Genomic DNA, 22609 nt, shown 5'->3' with positions numbered 1-22609 from the left:
TAGGATTTTCAACAGAGTAAACTAGTGTTTGATCAAAGTGAAAAACTGAAGAAAAACTACTGAACATGGACAGGCTGAAAGTGAACAAGAAAAAGCAAGAGAGCAGCAAAGAGAAGAGTTAGTAGGAGTCTGTGTGTTTCGTATTTCAGTCAATCTGTTTATGAAGGATTTCCCATTCAGCTTCTACCTGTAGGCCTGTATCTCACAATGAACTAGGTGTGCAAATCCAAGAGACCTCCTGTTGTGGTTTAACTCTAGCCAGTGACTAAACACCATGCAGCCACTTGCTCACTCCTCCCTTCTCCCAGTGGGATGGGGAGAGAATGGGGAAAAAAAAGTAAAACTCGTGGGTTCAGATAAGGACAATTTAATAACTAAAATGAAATCCAATATATTAACAAGAACAACAATAATAATAATTGTAATGAAAAGGAATATAATAAAAAGAGAGAGAAATAAAATCCAAGGAAAAAACAAACAAAAACAACGCAATGCAACTGGCTCCCTGACAACTTTCCCCAGTTTGTACACTGGGCATGACATTCTATGGTATGATACAGCCCTTTGGCTAGTCATTTGTCCTGGACACGTTCCCTCCCAACCTCTTGTGCACCTGCTTGGTGTCAGAGTCTGAGAAACTGAAAAATCCTTAACTCAATATAAGTGCTAATTAGCAGCAACCAAAGCATCAGCATGTTATCAACTTTATTCTCACACTAAACCCAAAACACAGCCCTGTACCAGCTACTAGGAAGAAAATTAACTCTATTCCAGCCAAAACCAGAACATCTCTTCCCTGTACTATGCACATAATTACTCACTCTAGTCCTGTGATCTCTAAATGTACTGAAACAATTTGCTACTGAGTGATATCCTAGTGATCTTCAACATTAACGATGTGGAAACAGAACTCCAAAAAATAATGTCCTTAAGACTGAGATCAACAGCTGAAAGAAATTAAAAATAACTTGCAAGATTCTCTTCATGTGCCATGGAAAACTTATAGTTCTTGTGGAAGTTGCCAACTGGCATGTTGTGGTTAGATGGCAACAGATTCTGCTAACACGGTTGCTGATCAAAGCTTTCAGAGAAGGGAGGCTTTTGTCAAGCAGGAACAAGTTCAGCAAAAACTGGACTGAGGGTCTCTCATTTCTTGATATTTGACAGCAACTGCCATGATATTTTGAGATACAGTTTAAAAGTGCAGTTTCTAAGAAGGTGTAAAAAAAATCCACCAAATTTATGGTCTTGTTTGCTCTCATAAATGTATTAAAACTTATTTTCCTATACCCTATCAGCTCATCCCCTACCTGAAACCCAGATATTAGCAAGTAGAACTCATTCTAACAACGAGAACATTTTCACAAAATCTTTCATAATTCAACTGATTGCACTCTTGATACTAGATATGATATTCACTTAATTTCTGAGGGTTTAGTTACTCTCAGGTGGTAGTTTTGCTATGTCCTGATCCTCATTAGATGGCTTTAAGGATTTCCAACTTGTGTACATCTCCCGCTTTTTGACCAGGATAAACAGACTGAGAGAACAGAAAATAACCTAAAAAGCAAATGTGAAGTGAGTCTTCTATGCTGCTTCAAAATACAGACAGATGTAATATTCTGAAACAAATCTGCCTCCAGCAGAGACTAAAGATTTGCTGTATCTCAAGTCCTTTGGAAGGGAACTATGCAAGTGCAATAGCACCAGTCAGAAGAGGTCTCTTATCACAGCTGAGTCATTTAGAACTTACCAGAGCGGAAATATTTTTTCTGGATTTATATGTGTAAGTTAGTAACATAGCAGAAATAGTCACAGCAAACGCAGCATAGTCAAAGAGTATAACAGCAAGAAAAAATATATGATGTAAAATACATTTATTTTATCACAACAGTTGTTGCATTATTGCAATTTCACTGGTATCATGTGCATAGGTAAATAAAATTAAGTCTTTAAAAATTTGGTGGTGGTGGTGGTTTTTAGTTTGTTTGATTTTTTTTTTTTCATGCAGTTATTCCTCTCACTCAAGAGCACACAGACCAAACTGTGAATACAGGAGAGAAATTATAATTATACGAGGAAGAAGCCCCACTAGAAGATCAAAATAATACCCTTCCAAGACAGATTTTCTCATAAACTGAAAGCAAAATACACTCCTTAAATCTCACTCTGTTGCTGTGAAACATAAGCAGCATAGCCTGTGGATTTCTCTCCCCAAAATTCTCCAAGAAACATAAACATTTACTCTTCAGATAAAGGGGAATAAGCTGGAAAGGGAAACTATAGCAGATTCCCTGGAGTTACTGAAAGCTGCATTAAGAAACTGTGCTCAGCACATCAGCAGCTCTGAATAATGAGGTAGCAGAGAACTTTGCAGCACTGGGAGCCCTTGAAACATACTTCTTCAGAAAGAAGAGACAATAAAATGTAAATAGAAAATGCCTTTTGGCTGGCACATACTGATACAGAGAAAACACTTCCTCCTTTTCTATGTACAGGGACCAATATTTTTCTTCCCCTCTTCTCCGGTATTTAGAAGACATGCTGATGAAAGATGACAAGGCACATTTACAGAAGTTAAAAAAACATCCAGCATTGAATAAAACATTGGTGCAGCATCAGAAAAAGATGGTCAAGCTGTACTAATGTCACCTAATACATCTCTGTGCAGTGAAACGCAAGAGAGACTGGAAAGAAAAAATTCAATTATTATTTGGTTCTAAACGTTCAAGAAAAAAATGAGCCAAGTTTAAAGCACTTAAATAATCTTGTAATCAGTGCAAGATTCAAATTAGTGCACACGTGTTTTCCTCATTCACAAATTACATTCTCATCCTTCAGACACTCTGCATTCAAAAATTAACGTGCTCCTATTCAGAATAAAGCTTCTTCGTTACGTTTTTCATTTTTTTTCCAGAGACTACCAGCTAAGAAAAATAACCACAAATTTTGCAACGTTGGCTTCCCTGCCCCAAATCTTATCCTACCATGATCTATAAAATAAAGCAATTCTTCCTGTTTCCAGGGAATCCACATAGCCCTCTTAAAGTCAACCCACAGTTTGAATTCTGGAATAATTTTCAATTAGTTACAGGCCCAGGAGTATCTCCTGAAAATCAGATACGTGTTCTGACTTCATATGGCTCATGAAGTACAACCCTTTGGACCAGCATCCATCAAGCCTCCTGCTACTATCATGACCTTCACCCCTCAAGCAGGAAGATGTCAAGTCATACATATGTACCTGCCCTCAAAATGCACAAGATCACACAAAGTTTGTATATTTGCATAGCTTCATGTAGCACACAGAAGTACAGAAATAAACATGCAAAGGCAGATCACAGGTACGTGATCTGTGCAGCTTTCAATCTACAGATGTGCTGAGCCTTCCAGCTAGCTCTCCGTCAAAACATGACAGTTTTCTCTCTGACAGAAGTCTTAACATCGATGTGGCCACTGATGCTTCAGAAAGTTAGTTACAAAACAATGAGATGTAATATCTCAAAATAGATGCAAGTCAATTAATTACACTATGCTTGTATAAAACACTGCAGTAAATGCTGAGCTGTTATGGGCCAGTAATTTTAAGTTCAGGTACATGTACAAAGTGTTGGTGACTCCTGATTACTATTCTTTACTTTTTTTTTCAACTCTTTTCCTCTCTTGCAGAGATAGGAAATTGTTATGTTCCAAGGTAAAGGTATTTAGCTGTGTTATGACTACAAAAGCATTGTTCGATTGAACATAACAGTAGAAATAAAGGGCCACTGAAGACCCTTCTAAAGGGAAGGATTTATTCATATCATTTAAGAAAAAATAAGACTTAATCTTCATTTATAATTTTAAAAAATATTTTTTTAGAAGAAACAACATCTTTTTTGACTTTTGCCTGATCTCATGATCTTGGAGACAAAGGTCACAGTCATAGGTTATAAATATCAAGCAAATGTTACTAGTTCTGAAACTGAAACACTACCAAGGTGCTTTGACGCATATAGCTCCACTGTACCAAGACACTCAAAGTAGACTCTTACATCTCTCTATTTTGTGTACTTACAATTTTGATAGTCAGAATAAAGTCAATCATCCTCGAAATTAATTTGTGCCAAGCAGAACACCAAAGAGTCACATTTTAAGTCAGGTGTCTCAGGCCCTGAATCTTCACAATTCATTGAAAGTACCACATGGGTTCAGTCTGCCCTCAGCACAGACTGCAGAGATGCTGTGAAAATAAATGTTAAGTGACTTGGTGTAAACAACATATATGCATTTCTGCAACTACATGAAAAGAGGTTGTAGTGAGGTTGGGGTTGTTATCTTCTCCCAAGTAATAAATGATAGATCGAGAAGAAATGGGCTCAAATTGCACCAAGGGAGGTTTAGATTGGAGATTAGGAAGGTTGCCAATACTGGAATGGGCTGCCCAGGGAATTGGTGGAGTCATCATTCCTGGAGATATTTCAAACATTTGTAGGTGAGGAGCTGAGGGACATGGTTTAGTGATGGGCTTAGCAATGTTAGGTTAGTGCTTGGACTTGATCTTAAATGTCTTTTCCAACCAAACAAGCCTACGATTCCACGGAAGACTACCTCTTAATAAATAAACTGTTAACAGTCCCTGCTTCCTTAAACTCTAGCTCAAAGGTGTGATGTCCTCTTGACGGTATCACCAATTGCATTATTTTCCTGATTTTTCAGACATAAATTATTCATCTCCAAGCTCTGCAACATTTGTTGGACATCCCCCCTCTTGGATTTTTTACTGGTAATCTTTGGTCCAGATAAGAGTCCTATTAAGGGCTGAAGCAAGGTACATGCAGATTTGCAGGCTGTAAATTCTTTGCCAAAATACACAGCTTAATTGGTTAGTGACATAATAAGTGGCATGTTATCTGCACTAGGCCTGCCACGAGAAAGAAAAAAGTTTTGTTATTAACAGCCAAAACACACACTGACCTTGGCAAAAAGTAGTCTTTGAGGCAGGATACTTCCTGTAAAATAGAGATATTTACCAAAATGAGCACATAAGAGTAAGGCTCCTTCTCAATGACACCTCTCAGGGAAGGAAAAGAGTAGTAGGGATGTCTACAGGTAGTAGCATGCCTCCAGGCAGTAGTAATCACTTGTTCTCTCCAGTTAAATAGCATAAAAGGGGTACTACTCTGTTGCTTGTGAAAGCAAAGCAAAACAAATGAGGAGAGCTGTTTTGCTCTGCTCAAAATTTTATTTCCTGAATTCTCTGTAGCAGAAAATCCTATTTTAGGATAAACTTTTTTTTTTTCCCCCTAGCAGTACAAATCAGCCAAAACTCAGTATATTTGGCTTTCTGAGAATTTTTCCTGGCTGAATATTCACAGTCTACAGAGGCTCTGTTATAATTTTTGCCAATTCCCTTTCTTAACCCCTCTCTAATAGGAGGACCAGAAAAGAGAGGTGGGAGAAAAACAGCATGACAAAAAAATCTTCATTTTATTGGAAGGGTGTTTGATGCCATAGAAAACAATGTACTGAGGTGGCCTTAATTTGCTATGGAATGGAGCATAGGTTTTGGGAGACATAGTTTTGCCCATTCTCTTTGATCTTATATTACACACCAAGAAATCTGGATCTTAACAACCAAATGGCAAAGATGTCCTGCAAGAGATATAGTCCTAAATAACCAGAGGGGAAAGAAATCATGCCTATTAATATACTGTGAGTCTTTTGACAGAAGGAAGCTTAAACATAGCTATAGTAGGGTAGGCAATCTGTGTTTGTAGAAAAAAAAAATAGATGATAACTTGTAAATTTGATAATTTAAAACCTTTTAATAACACAGAGGATAAAAACATTGCTATCAAGACATATGAGTTGAAATGCTGAAGAATAACCCCAATATAGTGATCTGCTGTACCCAAAACTGAAAGAGTTTAAGAAGATCACTTCTAAAGAGAGTGGATGATCTGTTCCTTACAAATAAAACTCAAGTGTTTGGTTTTGTTTGGTTTTTTTTTAATTTTCCAGAACTTTAGAAATCTTCAGCATTCGAATTAAGTTTAGAAAGTCATAGTGTTTAGCAGGAGAGAATTTAAATTTAGTATTTTATAGAACAAGTAGATAATCCTTAGAAACAGTGATAGAAAACAAAAACTACTATCTATGATCTAGAAGACAAATGAAAATGATGCAAGGGAAAGTAAAAAGTAGAAGTGCACCTTTGCACTGCCAGGCTTCCCAGCTGGCTGAGATGTCAGGTTTGCTAGGTGTTGAAAGCTCCATAGAAGGCATTAGAAAGAGAGAGGGCCGATTAATTCGCTAAATGTGTGCAACCAAAAGCCTTAATTGCAACACTCTTCAGTTCTGACTGTGAGACTAAGACCATCAATGTAGTGTATTTCACAAGAGAAATGATTGCTGATCCTCCTCTGTGAATCTCTGGAGTTGCACTGTGACTAAACACAGAGGTTTTGGCAGCAGCTCTAGGGCTTTTTTAGAAATTCTTACCTTTAGCAACTCAGGTCATGTTTTTCTTGCACCTTAGCATGATCTCACAAGCTTTCTTCCTGTACAAGTGGTGAGATAAACAAAGTCACTGGACTGGTTTACAATGTAGCTTGAGAAAGAGTTGTGTCAGCACCACTGAGGGCTGTGAGACAGTGATGAGATGAGAGGCAGGGGCAGGAAAAAGCCAGAATTTGTTTGTACTGTATTGTTGCCAAGGCCTTCACACTGTGAACCTCTTACTTCTCCTCTGGAACACTTCATCTACCTTTTTTCAGGAAGTACTCCAGTCTTAAAATTTAACAATTGTAACAGTTGCAAGCATGATTTGCATGAAGTTTCACCTGAATAAAATCAGGCCACCTCTCCAGCTTATCATAGGCATTTTGCCAATACTCTGCTTCTCCGCTTCAAAGCCCTTCTTTTCTTTCCCCTTATTTATACTTCATGCTAACCTGCAGTGTTGTCTTCTGAACTGGGAAGCTTATAATAAGAATGGAACCTCGATGATCATTGAGTGAGGACAAGTAGAACAAAACTCTGATAGCCACCATCAGCCTTAATCCACAGCTTCTAAGAGGGTCCCAGCTGAGGAGATGGTAATGGAGAAGTGAGAGCTGGGAGAATCACTTTAAAAGGGAGAATCCTAGCCCAGTATGGAAAAGAAGGTCTAGCATCACTTACAGACCAAGGATTTACGAACATGGCTTACCTGAAAAAAAATCATCTCTTTTAGAAGTTTATCTGCATGCAGTTAGTTTACTCAGGAAACTCTGCCTCTAGCAACGTGCAATACTAGGACAGGGAACAACTAGTTCCTCCTTTCTATTTGCTATAAGGGAGGTACTGTAAGGTTTGCAGGAAGTAGAGAAGCCATTAGTTATCTGGAAATAAAATGTCGCTAAGATACATCGGACATACACAGTCATGGCACAGTATAAAACACAGAAGAAGAATTGGAACAGCTACAGACAAGTTGACACAATAGCTAAGATGAGGCAACATGACCAGTGTTTTGACAGCAGTTTCTAGAAGGTATAGCCTATTCTTTGCACAACAGGTTTAGCATTTTTATTAATTTGCAGTTGAATGGAAAGATGAGTCATTTTATCACAAAAAAGCTTCATCATACTTTATGTTTCAGCCTGTGAAAGCAGAACTGCTGTGCACACAACACAATCTATAAAGACAATGTAGCACTTTTTTTTTCTAGTGCCTAGGAAAAAAGAGCCCCTTTATTCCAGAGTTTATTATATTTTCATTTTTGACATATCAGAACAAACAGATTTCAGGCTGCAGCTCTTCCTCATGCCCTATTCAAGAGCAAAACTAGTCAGTTCAGCATGAAAGCAAAAGAAACACAAAATTAAAAAAAATAAAGATCACTTTGTTCACTGATGATACACCTATTTCTGCTGTATCTAACATATTTCATTTAAACGCTTGGTAAATTACAAGTGAAAACATGTATGTTTTACTCATACAACTTGTCCTCCCATTTAGGAGGGACAATATTGACACAGTTGAGGCACAATAAAAGCAACAAGCTCTTTTTTATATAACGACCTTAAACCACAATCCTAAGCAAACAGACTGAGTAGCCACTAACTAGCTACTTAGTAGACTAACTAGCCACTTTTCCATTGAAACACACTTCCCTTGATTCACGGGGGGTACTAGGGAGGAAGGTGAAAGAAGAGGGCATGAACAACCTCAAAAACGTAGGAGCTCAATGATGCCCACCCTGGGTCTCCTGTTTGTGCTACTCATCAGTGTGGAGAATCTCCTTTCTCAAAGACCCAGGAGGGCTCTTGTTTCCTATGGGGCTCCCAACAGCTGGTTGAATGCTGTTTCACTCAAGCATCGAGAGACCAGATTTGACTTGTCTGCACTTCATTATTCTATATTCACTATAACTTCTATTTCTCATGCAGGAGTCACTATTGCCCATAGGGTAGAAAAAATCATCAAATACTATTTTGATATCTTTGCAGCACAACACCTGAAACGAGCTAATTGTCTTCTTTCCTGTTACTGTGACTCCTACAGTAAGTGTTTTACAGACTATCAACAGAGAAATTTGTGTGAGCTACTATGGAGGCTTTTTCCCTCAAAATTACATAAAGACTATATTGTCCCATGTGAATAAATGTCCCTTTCAGGGAAGTATTTGTTGCAGGGTTAACAGCTTATAGCTGGTGTACAGTCAACAGATAAAGTATACATGTTGATCTGGAGATCATCATGACATAGCTGAATTAAATCTGTACTTTTAAAGTTTGCATAGACGTCCTGCTTTTCTCTCACTCAAACCTATGATTCATCCCAGTAAGCTTAATAAACTATCTCTTTTACTTTCTTTTTTTTTTTTTTTTACCCAGACTACCACACATGCACAAGTTTTCCTTTGAGAACACACACAGTTTCTCCAAATTCTAATGCACCACATGAAAATACTCCACCACATCACAACATATAATAACTTTGCTGATACTACATTTACATGGGAAAGCTAGTTTGGGAATCAGTGGGTGATTTCCTCTTTTTTTCCCCCCTTTCATTTACAAACATATTTTCAGTCATTTTATTGAAATAATTAGATTTTTTCCATCAAAAAAAATCAAAATTCTTCTGGAGCTAAGATTGCACAGAATCCACTGGGATCTATCATTTTGTCAAATCTTGCCTCATTCTGACATTTATCTGCATGCATTTGTAAGTTCTAGCTTACATAGGTCACTATCAGCTGGTCCTCGACAATACACACAAACCCTGGAATATGTTGTGAGCTCCACTCTGATAGAGCTCTTTGGATGCAGAACACGAGGAACCAAGCCAAAAGTGCTTGGCCAGTGACCCCAGCTCGTAGTGATCAATGAAGACATCTCTGAATTGCCATTCCCAGGACTCTTCAAAAGCAGTGGAGGAAGATGTAAAGTCAAATTGGTCTTTCAAACAAAACACATACAAAATCATTTTGAAAATCAAAATTGTTCATAACCCTCCATTCTAGAACAAAAATGAGTTTTTGGGTTATTTGGGTTTTTTAATTACTACCCAGCATAAACATCAAAGTTAGCAAAATTCCCTGAGGGAAGGAAATACCGAGTTTTAAATCAGCTCTAGTTATTCCTCCTCCTCACTTCATCTCAATCAGTGCTTGTTATGTATTCTATTATTAGTTTTTTCTTCATATATCTTTCCCAGACAAATCTTTGACTTAAGTTTTCTTTAAAAACTCTCTCTGGTTTGCTGACTGCTATCAGACATAGATGAGACAGAGCATCACATCTCTCCCTCATGGGAAAGCATCACAATCTTTGCCTACATAGATGAAGCTACGTTGAGTTCACCTCCATTTCATGTTTTGCTCTCAGTAGCCTGGACACTTCTATCCAGTTATGAGCAAACTGCATTCATGTTTTTCTCTCCTCCTGCTCTCTTACCATGATGCCATAAAGTTGAACTTAATTTTATCACCTGCTATTAACCCTTCACTTCTTTACAGTGCCAGTTTAGGAAATATGGTTGGTTGAGGTTGCTCATGAAATCCACTGTTCATTCTCTCAGAGTGGCATATCCTGTCTCATGACAGATAATATAAGAGTTACAGACTGGAAAATCTTTGGGCAGGAGATGCTCTGAGCACTGCACTTTCCTGGCATAGCACAATCACAGAGGTAAAATTAGCTAGGCTTGCAAAGACAGATTAAGCTAAAAGACTTCACCTCAGGAATATATTAAAAAAAAAAGCTTCATAAGCCTTTTAAAACCACTTCATGTGAAAAGTCAAATAAAATTCTCCATTTTGCAGGCTTCTTTAGAAGTCTTTGGACCAGCAGCTGACCCAGGCTTGGGCAATTAGTGATGGAGGTAACACTTCTGTGAATAATGTATTTGAGAAGGGGAAGAAGTTGCTGCACAGTTGCTAAACTGCAGCAACAGCAACAGAGAGTGAAAACATCTCTGCAGACACCAAGGTCAGTGGAGAAGGAGGGGGAGGAGGTGCCTAGGCACTGGAAGGAAGACTCCTCTGTGACCTGTGGTAAGGATCATGGTAAGGCAGGCTGTCCCCCTGCAATCCATGGAGGACCACTGGGAAGCAGAGATCCACCCGCAGCCCGTGGAGGACCCCACGCTGGAGCAAGTGGATGCCTGAAGGAGGCTGTGACTCCATGGAAAGTCCACAATGGAGCAAGTTCCTGGCAGGACCTGGGAGTCTGTGGGGAGAGAGGAGCCCACATCAGAGTAGGTTTGCTATGAGGAATTGTGATGCTGTGAGGGGCTCAGGCTGGAGCAGTAGTTACCTGATGGACTGTTCTCCCAGGGGGTGACCCACGTTGCAGCAGGGTGTGAGGAGCTGCCCCCGTGGGAGGCCCCATCCTGGAGCAGTTCTTGAGGGACTGTCTACCATTGGGAGGGACCCCATAGTGTAGCAGTGGGAAGTGTGAGGAAGCCTCTCCCTGAGAAGAAGCAGTGGCAAAGTCCACCTGCAATGAACTGACAATAAAAGATCAACTCTGTGATGAACTGACTGTAATCTCCATCTCTCCTCCCCTGTGCCGCTGGGGCGGGGAGGTGGGAGAGTCCTGGGAAGAAGGAGGGGTGGAGAAAGCTGTTGTAAGATTTGGGTTTATTTCTCATTTTCCCAGATATATTCTGATGGTTCATTAATAAATCAAACCATTTCTCCCCAAGTTAATTCTGTTTTGCCCTGTCCTTATCTTGACACACAAGCCTCTTGTTATGTTTCTCTCTCTCTTGTCCACTTTAGGTGGGAGAACAATAGAACAATTTGGTGGGCATCTGGCACCCAGACAGAGCTAAACCACCAAAATGAGCTTGGCAATGTCATCACAAGAAAATAGTCTAGTACTCTGGAAAGATCATGGATACTGAAAACAGACTTATGGACAGTAAAACACAAATTTTGAGACTGTCTTCAGGATGGGCAAGAACAAAGAAACTTCCAGAGGTGCCTTCTAAATAAACCATTCTTTATTTCTATAATTATTATTATGTTTTTAACTAATAACATGGAAGAGGAAAACAAGCACATAAAAGAAGGAAGGGGTACTGAAGATTACTGTTCCTTTACTGTGCTGCATTCTGTTTTGCCTGCTCTAAACTATGTGCTGGCCTCTGGCAAATATCCATAAGTGCAGGCCTTAGAAACAGTCTTCATTACCACTTGTGAAGATGATTAAAAAAAAGCAAAATCAAAACTCAATGTAAATTAACCTGTAGTTTAGATAAAAACAACATAAGACACAAATACAGCTCATTTTCCCAAGGTATATAAAGAAATCTTTACACAAAGAAATAAAAATACCTTCAAAAACACTGCATTTCATGGAGCTATGCAGCATCACTAGACATTTTTTCTTAGTATACTAATCAAACAACTAGTTTCTTAGTACAAATCCTGCTTTTACCATGCAACCTAATAATTATTTTGGCCAGAGAGGCTTTCCTGAGACATCTCTGACTCCTGCATCAACCTCTTTTCTAAACAATTACTTTTCATCAAGGGAACACTACCTGCTTAATGATAGGCTTATGAAAGCCCAAATGAAATATTTTTATCTTTCCAGCATCAGGAAAGCTTCCAAATAGCTTCCAAATGACTAAATTCAGGGAGTGTCCAAGCAGGGGGATTGATTTAGAAAGAAAAAAGCTTTACCTTCACTCATTGCCAGCCACAGCCTGCGAACAGACATTTACATCTTTCTGAAACTATGGCTTATCAGAACGATAATCCAAAATGTTACTACTCCAGTCATAGTTCCATGCAGGTTTCTGTGGGAAGCTAAGATGAGCAATGTCTCCTTTGCACACACAACCAGACTCTTCCTTCTCCTGGCTGCTTGTATCAACAGATCTGCTTGCTTCCTCAAGATCAATAGTGGGGACAGACCCCAAAATATTTTTAAAAAACCCCAACAGTAAAAAAACAGTGGAAAGAGATTCTGATTCTTCTTGTTGGATACTCCTGTTTATCCTCACCGAATATATGGTGAGGAAGAACTATTTGGCTCTTAACTCCGAAGTGCCTCAGATGCATAGACAGTACGACTACATTACACTACTTCGCTGTTACTGACACTGGCCCAAAAAGGATGAAAAGGTGAGAAGGAAAGAGTACACAAAGTAAGAAACCAGTACTTCTGGGCAACAAATCATCCCAGAGTCCACCTGCAAAATGTAGTTTCGGCCAAAGGACTCACAAGGAAGTTTGGTTCCCCAGTTCTGCCTGAGCTTCTCGCCGAGTGCTGGAAATGAAGGACCATTGATCCTCACAATACATTTGTTAAAAAGGAAAGACCTTTTACTGAAGCCAGAAAAAAAAAAAAGCAGAAATGGGATTTGGCAAAAAGGAAATATTTTATATAAAGACAATACTATCAAAAAAACTGCTAGGGAATACCATTCTCTAACTGCTAACAGAAGAAATCAATGGTTTTTGTCTCACCTGGAGCAGAGAGATGAATTAGAGATGGAGATTAGAGATGAATTTTCCAATTGGGAATTTCAATAGATAGAATATAAATAAAAAAGGTTTAATTGAAGATATTCTGATGTGTCAAAAAAAACCCTCAAACCAAAAGGAAAATGGTATCAGTCAACAAGTTTTCTTCTGAGTAATCCTGAGAAGTTTTTTAAGAGAAAACATTTTCCTGACCAGTAAAAGACAAATGAAAAGATATGGTACTTTGCTTTGTGAAATATTTACTAGTTGCCTTGGTCGTTCTCTATCTTTCAACCGATCATCACACTTCTGGTGCTCTGGGCTTCTCTCTCTTTCTCTGTAGAACTTTTTCCTTTTCCCTTGAGTGCTTTATCCCTTAGCTCTGTAACATTCTACTTTTAAAATAAATATAGAGAAACTGCTGCTTTCCTGAAGCAGTCCCAGGGGCAGCTATATAGGAGTTCCAATGAAAAACGCTGCTTCCTGGGGAATCAGCCAATTTTATTTCATTTTTTTCTTTCCTTCACAATGTCAAACCAGAAGAGATGCAACATTTAAAAATTCTATAAAGTGGCAAACCTACATGGATGAAACTCAGAACTCTTGTATTCTCAGCAACAGAAGACTGCAGAGGAATGGCAACATAATAAATTATGAGTGCTGAGCTTCCAGGTAGTCTAAAAAGCTTTGGTAGAATTTAATTAAATTACTTAAAAATGCATGAAATACATCTCTGTTGGTGAGAAGTGCAATAGTATATGCTGGAATGAGATCTACATAAAAATCAATTCATATCACTCCACAACTTCAATTTTTTACCCTCTGACTTTCCCACACATTCTGAGGAATTTCATAGTTGAGGAATAATGGAAGGTATGTCCATCTGCTTTCAGAACTGTTAAAGGTATAGGTTAGCTGGCTGTATTTCTAACAGCATACATTGTAATAATTAATTTTATCACATGATATGAGCTTTTACTTCAAGAATGGTCTCTGCTATAGTAGACCATAAAATAACTGGGCTCTATTTCTATTTAATTGTACATTTTCTGGACAACTTTACACAAAACAAAAACCACAAAAGCTTGTGATTTTTATTATTTTTTCCCATATTTTGTTCTTTTCTAATTCAAGCAATATAAAGCAGTTTTCAGCTTACTGTGTCATTGTAAGGTAGAGAAATGTTGTACTTCATAAATAGATTTAGGCACTGAGAAATTAAGGGCTTTGACTATAGATGCATATAGTCTAGGAGACAGGTGGAAACCGGATGGGAGAAAAAGGAGCAGAAAAGATCTGCTATGGTGAATTTCATTCTTCTACAGGATCATTCAGTGTCTAGTAATTCAGGATGGAATAAGGATCTACTCAAGTTTAGGTGTATTCCCTTTGACAAAGTAGGAAGAAGCAAGAAGCTTCTACAAAACATATACAAAACAGTTTATTAGTTGCTGCCTAACTATGAGTAAATTCTCCTTCTTGGCTGCTCAGAGAAAATACAGATTATGAAAGCTGCTGGAGTTGCTGAACATGCTGAGGAACTTTTGGGTAAAATTCTGATGGCAATTAATAAAATCAGGGTATATCCTGCATACACAACAGAAGGAAGTCAGGAGAAAATCTACTGAAAGAACTCATACACAAAAGTAGTCAAAGTAAATATGCTCCTCTTCATAGGAACAGAATAGAATCATAGAATGATAGGGGTTGGAAGACCTCCAAGGAAGGAGACTCCACAACCCCTCTGGGCAGCCTGTGCCACTGCTCCCTCACCTTCATAGTAAAATAATTTTTTCTTATATTTAAATGGAACTTTTTGTGTTCCAGCTTCATCCCATTACCCCTTGTCCCATTGCTAGCTACTATAAAAAAAAGAGATGTCCCAACCTCCTGTCACCCACCCTTTAGATATTTGTAAATGTTAATAAGATCTCCTCTCAGTCTCCTCTTTTCTAGACTCTCTCCAGAAGTTCTCTGTCCCTCTTGAGCTGAGGAGCCCACAGCTGGACACAGGACTCCAGATGAGGCCTCACCAGGGCAGAGTAGAAGGGGAGAAGGAGCTCCCTCCACATGCTGGCCACACTCTTCTTGATGCATCCCAGGATGCCATTGGCCTTCTTGGCCAGGAGGGCACATTGCTGGCTCATATTTAGATTATTATCAATCAGGACTCCCAGGTCTCAATCTGCAGAGCTACTCTTCAGCAGTTCGACCCTCAGCCTATACTGGTGCATGGGGCTGTTGCTTCCCAGATGCAGGACTCTGCACTTGTCCTTGTTGAACCTCATGAGGTTCCTCTCTGCCCAACTCTCAAGCCAGCCGAGATCCTGCTGAATCTTGGAGGCACAGCCTTCTGGTGAATCAGCCAGTCTTCCCAGTTTAGTGTCATCAGCATCCAGGTCATTGATGAAGATATTGTACAAGACTGGTCCCAGAATCGGTCCCTGTGGAACTCCACTGGCCACAGGCCTCCAACTTGATCCTATGCCATTGATCACCACCCTCTGGGCTCTGTCATTCAGCCAGCTCTTGAACCACTTCACTGTCCACTCATCCAAGCCACACTGCCTGAGCTTTCTGATGAGGATGTTATGGGAGACAGGGTCAAAAGCCTTGCTGAAGTCACGGTAGATGACATCCGCTGCTCTCCCCTCATCTAGCCAGCTGGTTATGCACTCACAGAAGGCTATAAGGTTGGTCAAACAGGATTTCCCCTTGATAAATCCATGCTGACTGCCCCTGAAAACCAACTTCATCTTTATTTGCAAACTAAAGCTGTAAATGGGACCCACAGGACACATTTGAGATCAAAAGACAAAAAATTTCCATGGCTTGCTGTAGAATCAGCTCCACAGTGACCTCCCACATATCTCTGAATTTAGGCAGCTATTTTGTTGTTATTTGTGATACTGATAAAGGCAGGAGGCTCATTATTTTGTCCCATACATATCCCAGATGACCATTGCATTGTTTCGAATTTTAAATCCAGGCTTGCTGTTATCTGTTTACGGCCCAGACAGAAGAATTTCTTTACTGAAAGGGTTGTCAGGCATTGGAATGGCCTGTCCAGGGAGGTGGTGGAGTCACCATCCCTGGAGGTGTTTAGGAGATGGGTGGATGTTGCACTTAGGGAAATGGTCTAGTGGTTGATAGGGAAAGGACAAAGGCTGGACTTGATGATCTTAAAGGTCTCTTCCAGCTGAAACTATCACAGATTCTATGATCTGTGAACATATAGCAGTAAGAAATGATACTGCAAAAAACAAAAATTTGTGAACAAAGACTGAGGACAGTATCCTACATGGTGTGAAACTGGGAGTCTTTGGGTAAAAAAAAAAAAATGGTGTTCCAGAAGTACAGTTTTAAGGAGGGATTCCAGAGTAAGCTGGAGGAGGAACAAATCTGGAATGAGAAGCAGAGGACAAGGAAGTGTTAATGGGGCAGACAGTTTAACACACCAGCTGTATACTTTGGGGGGCTGTGAATAGAGAGGGTAGAAGGCTACAGAACAAGGGAAAATAGAGGGTGTCAATAAGTACAGCCAGAGCTTGTTGAGGACTAAGCAAAATCACTGACCTTCGAGAAGTCTTCAGAAAAAAAAAACAGAACATTATTCTGTGCCCTTGAATACTGATTTTCTAGTTGTACAAAGACCAGTTAAAGAGCCTGTCCTGCAAAGTTAATAAGCTTAAAAGGCATCATTAAGCATGCAGTTTCCTATCATTTTAGATCTCTTTGGAGGGAGGAAAAATGGAACAGGATAATAACATGACTCATGACTTTCCAATATTAGGTATGCCAACTCTGTAGTTGTAGAGGCTGAGATTTGTGTATTGTACTACTTCAAACTCTGAAAGAGCCAAAACTGCCAATGCAGCCGACAGGGTATGTACTGGTTTGTCCATTCTTTCCCTAAAGTCACATTTAGTTTAGAAAGGTAGCAACAGAGATTGTTTTTCAGCTGCAATCTACACTGAACAAACAATTATAATCAGAAACAAGATTTCCTCACCTGTCCTTACTGCCACAGCCAAACAGCATCACACACACTTAAACATAGCCATCTAAAATATCATTGAATCTGCAGCTCTTCCTACTCAAAGGAAACTGTTGGTACTCCAAGATCTTTGGTATACAACAGACTTCATCAAAATTAACAGTGTCAAAAGAAAAATCTGTAGATGCTGAAAATAGCATTAAGATGAACTAACATCAGAGTGATGTATCCTTCAGATCACTTGTAGTGTCAAACTTGCTCTTAGGCCTCCTCTCTCTTCAGTGAGGAACAAAATGGATTTAGCTGAGCATGGAGAAGGGAATCTTGCTCTGTCGCATAGTATTAAGCACTGACATTACATTAAGGCCAGGGAAGGGTAAGAGAGCACAGAAGGATAAGGGGAGGAGGCTGCAAGGTGGCAGGATAGATGACAGACAGAAAATAAAAGCAGTTCAACAGTGTTCACCTGGAAGCTCAAGAAGGTTGAAAAGTTTGACATTTACTGCTAGTGGAGCTGCTCCATAAGTGCTTATCTCAAACTCCCTCGCATGACATGTGCCCCATCCAGAGCTGAGCTCTGGACAGGCTTAGAAACATTCCACACTCAATCATGCCAATAAATCCAAGCCTAAGCTTACAGTTGTTGCAATTTAGAATTCAGAAATGCATATATTTAGAAGTAAGAATTTGCTAGATAGCTGGCAGAATCTGTGAAAACCCTCAGACTGCTTTCACACAAATACTGAAGGTAGGACTTGTTAAAAACAGACTTTGTCATCATGTATATAATAAAAATACTGAGTTTAATCTTTTGGCAGCGTTACGGGAATCTTTTTTTCTTGATGGCCAGATTCTTTTAAGGTTTTATATAGGAATAGTTAAGTAGGGAACCTGATACAATGTAAATATTTATTCCTTGAATAAAACATTTGGACCTCACTCCACTATTCTCAAATCTAGCATCTACCATATAAGCTCTGAGAAATGGAGTTTATGTAAGGAGTTACAAAGTTCTGTCCCTACTCCTAAGACATCAAAGGAACTCCTCCACAGACCAGGTGTTTAGCAAGCACATTTGCAGACAGCAATATACACTGGAGGTTTCAAGTCTAGGACTCTCCATGCACATCAAGAAAGGTTACGCTCACACATGGACATCCGTGGGACACGGGATGAGATCTGCTGGTCAGAATTCAGTTGGCAGAAGCATGTTTAAGCCAGCGAGGCAGGGCTTTTCCCAATACTTTCAGAGATAGATAGTATATGGTCTCTTTTAAAGAAATACATCAAACTTTGGAAAGCCTAAAAAATTTACTTCATAATGGCACAATATTTACCATTTCACCAAAGCATGTATTCTCAATTTTTCTTTGAATTTCTCTATTTCCAGTATCATTGCAAAATACAATAGTCATTACCTCATTAAAATAATCCCCTTGCTGTGCTTAGAAAGGGATACAGATAGGGTCAAATCCTATGACAGCCCTATCACTTTTAGTTATTTTATATTTGTCATTATGTTTATTGAATATATTTATCATTGATTAAATCAGAATAACAGTAAAAGTACTTTACGAAGTTTTCCATCCTCAAAATTGTTGACTTCTCCGACATGAAAGTTAAGGCCATTAAATACGGTGATTTGGTGGCACTATCTGTTTAAAGGGGCTTTCCAAATTTGTTTATGCAAAGGAACATCTGTTCAGGCAAGGAAGCTTTCCAAATTTGCTCATTTGTCTGGCTGCCTTAACAGCTACGTTGTCATTCATCATCTGCCACCAAAGCTGTGACTGACCAGGAAGTTCATAAGAAAAAAATGGTCTTATCTTACAGCTGCCCATGAACAATATTTAACTGTAACTGAAAATATTAGCAATGTTTTCACAGCCTTCCTGAGATTAACAGATGGTGAAATACACAAAGACAAAAATCCAGGCTCTGATGCACTCAGTGGTGAAGGATTGCTCCTTCCAACAGAAACAAGGAGTCAAGCTGTATCTCCAGGCCACCTGACGCCATGAACTCCTCCTCAGTCTTTTGCAATAGACTGGAAAAAAAAGTGGATTTGCCTGTTTTCAGTTGCAACAGTCATCTAGTTGGGAGGTGACTTAAAATCTTTGTTGTATAAGCCCGCTTATGTGTCATTGAAAGTGTGTCATAATTCAGGCTGAGTCGGTAAGGAAGCCCCATACAGCTGCTCACTCACTCCCCCTCCTCACACCTCCCCTAGGATGGGGAGCAGAATCAGAAAAGGAGATAAAAAACTCATGAGTTAAGTAGTATAATAAGTAAACTAGAAAAACAGTAAGAAGAATAAAGTATAATATTAGTAATTAAGAGAAACAAAACCCAAGAAAAAGACAAGTGATGCCCAATGTAATTGCTCACCATGCGCTGACTGCTGCCTGAGCAGCGATCCTCCCCACCATCTCTCCCCGAGCATGATGCCTTACGGTATGGAATGGCCCTTTGGCTAGTTTTGGTCAGCTGTCCTGGACATGTTCCCTCCCAGCTTCTTGTACACACACCAGTCACTCCTCACTGTCAGGGCAGGGTGGGAAGCAGCAATGGTCTTGCTGCTGTGAGAGCACTGTTCAGTAATGACCAAAACATCTCTGTGTTATCAGCATTCTCTTCAGTGTAAACCCAAAGCACAGCCCTGTAGCAGCTACTAGGAAGAAAATTATCACAGTAGAAACCAGGACAAGGTGTTACTTCTTTCTCTTCAGCAAGGCCCTCCTTGATCCACTGTGAAGTGGTCTTCTGTCAGTGCACATCTTTGACTTCTTGCGGAGCAGATGCGCTCATCTTGCTGAGCGCCAGCTGCGCTCTTCAGAAATCTGATGTCACCAGAAGTGGCTGAATTGCTGTGATTCTCTGCAGTGTATCAGCTGTGGTCCCTCACTACACGAGGTATGGTAAGTCCCGTGTAACTACATGTGAGCAAACATCGTATTAACTGTTGGGTCACTGGCCAGTTTCAAAATCTTTCACTCAGAACTGCAGCTATTCAATCTGTCCTCTTGCTGCTGGCAACTCTACCTTCTCCAATAGCGTATGTGTAATCCTCCTTCTTCCTCCCCAGCTATTAGGCTTTTTTAATCGCACCAGCTCAAAATGCGGTGCAGTGTAGCGCAGAAGTAGCAGGAAGCACCTAGGAGCCTGGTGTGGCAGCACAAAACTCTCTGGCAGTGAACAAGGAACATTCTAAAATATTTCCAGAATACAGGAAGATGGAAATGGAGAACAGAGATGAATGCTGACTTTGCTTCTTCAATTGAATCAGCAAATTGCAACTACAGAGGATGGGCATGTTTGTTTTCAAAACAATAAAATACAAACAGCACGCATCATTCCACATCCATCATCCCTAAACAGCTCTCCTCACACAACGCTCTTCTGTTACATACAAAAAATAGGTCCCTTGTTTTTTTTAATAAAGGACAAAACACCAGTGTAAGAAAAAAACAAACTAACTAATCCTAAATGACAATCCCTTCTCCCCCAAAAAACAATAAAAATGCCCAAAGACGATCCCAATATCATCAGTACTCTAAAGACACCATACACTCACCAAAGCAAAACAACTGGCTTTCTCTAGATGTGCATTTAACAAAGCACTTTCATTTGCAGCACCTGGACCACCAGCCAAGGCAGGAACAATGGCTACATCCCTCTGTAAGGCCACAACGGCACAACAGCACCTGGCAGCAGAGGACTGTGACAATGCTCTGGTCTAGTCGTGACCAAGCTGCTTCCAGAACTGGGAGAGATAAGATCAGCTCCAAGCTGTGCTGCTTCTTGCTTAATTAACATTGTCCCTGTCATCCATGATGCAGTGCTGCCAACTGACACTTCTGAATGTACCTTTGAAGATCTAAGCTCATAACATCCCAAACCCCAAATCTTGTCAGATTCTGCCAGGAGTTTGCCAAGCAAATTGAGTGTGTGAGCGCACATTGGGGGGTGTATGTGTGTTTCCTCCTCTATGCATTATCAGGATATATTTTGTCAGCAATTCAGAGAAAGTTTAAACAACAAAATCTTTTTTTCCTTAGTCATGACTTTATTTGAATCCAGTAAACATTCTGATGCGAAAAAGTGGGTAACTATACAAATAAGTCCTGCCTACTAGGAAGTCTTTCCACACGGTTACCCATGTTTGCAGTGGCAACGGGACAGGAATAAAAGATTCTCACAAGAAAAACATATGCAGCTTAGGAAAAATGCATCTGGGAAAAAAAAAATCAAATAAACAACATTAATACTAGAAGGGATTTTCAAACAACCTGGTTTTACTCTGTGCTGGTATTTAGTCTTTTGGAAAGTCCATCCAGCATCTTTTTCAAAGTTTGCTATATTTTTAGATGAAACTATTAGAATTTTGATGATTCTCTCATAACAAAAAGAAAGGTGAGTGATGTCAGTGTGTTAAGCCTCAGATAATGTCTATTTACAGTCACTTCAAGGACATGGTGACAGGGACATTAAAGCTTGTCACTTCAAGTCACAGTTATTATACTAAGTGCTCCCCCCGACATGATTGACCTCGAAACAGGTATCTCAGCTATTGAGTCAAACTTAGATGGATATGATCCAATTTTGGCTACCAAAATTAGACTGCTTAAACATTACAAAACTTTACCAAAAATGAATAAGGACCTTTTTCCTAGACTGGGCCATACAGAACTTAAACAGACTACTCTCAGTGCATTTGTGAAAATATGGTAGGAAGGATCTCAAGCAAAAGGAAGGAGGAGATGAAGATATAACAAAGTTTTGCAAGAAAAAGGGTGTAGAAGCAAGAAGACAGCTGTGATATATTCTTTAACAATTCATGGACAGGGAGTAAACCATAAGGTCCAGTTCTCAGCTGTCAGAAAAACATGTTTCCAGCCCCAAGGTTTATAATTACATTTCAAAAACAGATACATGATTTTTTTTTTGAGGTAATGAGAATTTTCCAGGGACTGTGAGTGAAGGATGGAATTGGTGCTTCTTATCATCTGCTGGGATGATCTACAGGCTTGATTTCATACAAAATCTGGGCATGGTACTAGAGCAACTATGGCATTGTCCTGGTGTGGGGGGGAAGACAGACCAACCTACCACAGACTAGGTATCTGTTCCTCAAGTAGAAACTGAGAAGCAAACCAGAGTAGCTTTCAAAGAGTCTCAGTTTCTCTTGCAAAGCCAAGACAGACAAGCATCTAAATTGTCTCTGCAATCTCTCTAAAATAAAAAGATGTTCTCATAACTAACTTAATTATATGCTACAGGTTAAGTACTCCAAGAGTGACGAAAAGACTCTCAAAGGCTGGGGAGGTGGAAGATCTTAGTAAGCAGATGATCCTAAAATGTTGTGCTGGAAGAGGCCCCTGATGGTTTACTAGGGACAGGTGGATGAAGGGCTGCAACATGGAGCTACATCCATAGTTTTCAGCCTTTGTGTCCCTGGTTTAGCTCCCTGATGTGCTCATCAGAATACACTTTTGCTACGTGAAACAGACTGCTCATGCAGTGTTTCCTTATGGAATATTAACTGTCAGACGTGGTATGTTGTAGAGACAACATTCTTTTAGCTAACAGAAAATTTACAAACTGTATAATATTACTTCTGGTATTTCAACTTCTTGAAGTAACAGGCTTATATTATATATGTC

At 39.6% G+C, this 22609-nt stretch overlaps 1 protein-coding gene across 5 annotated transcripts in view; it reads right to left on the bottom strand.

The window, feature by feature from the left end:
• The window catches only part of FAR2 (fatty acyl-CoA reductase 2), a 158121-nt gene that overhangs the window by 106735 nt on the left and 28777 nt on the right, over positions 1-22609 (bottom strand). The window contains exon 1 of one of the 5 annotated variants that reach the window (XM_062007317.1): positions 6484-6523. The exons of the other annotated variants lie outside the window; for them this stretch is intronic. The gene's annotated coding sequence lies outside the window, so the exon portion shown is untranslated. Of the gene's footprint in view, positions 1-6483; positions 6524-22609 lie in introns of those variants that run through there. 5 annotated transcript variants of the gene reach the window in all.

The sequence above is a fragment of the Colius striatus genome, chromosome 1, assembly GCF_028858725.1.
Source record: "Colius striatus isolate bColStr4 chromosome 1, bColStr4.1.hap1, whole genome shotgun sequence".
In the NCBI taxonomy this organism is placed as follows: domain Eukaryota; kingdom Metazoa; phylum Chordata; class Aves; order Coliiformes; family Coliidae; genus Colius; species Colius striatus.
This window is presented reverse-complemented; position numbering and strand designations above follow the sequence as displayed.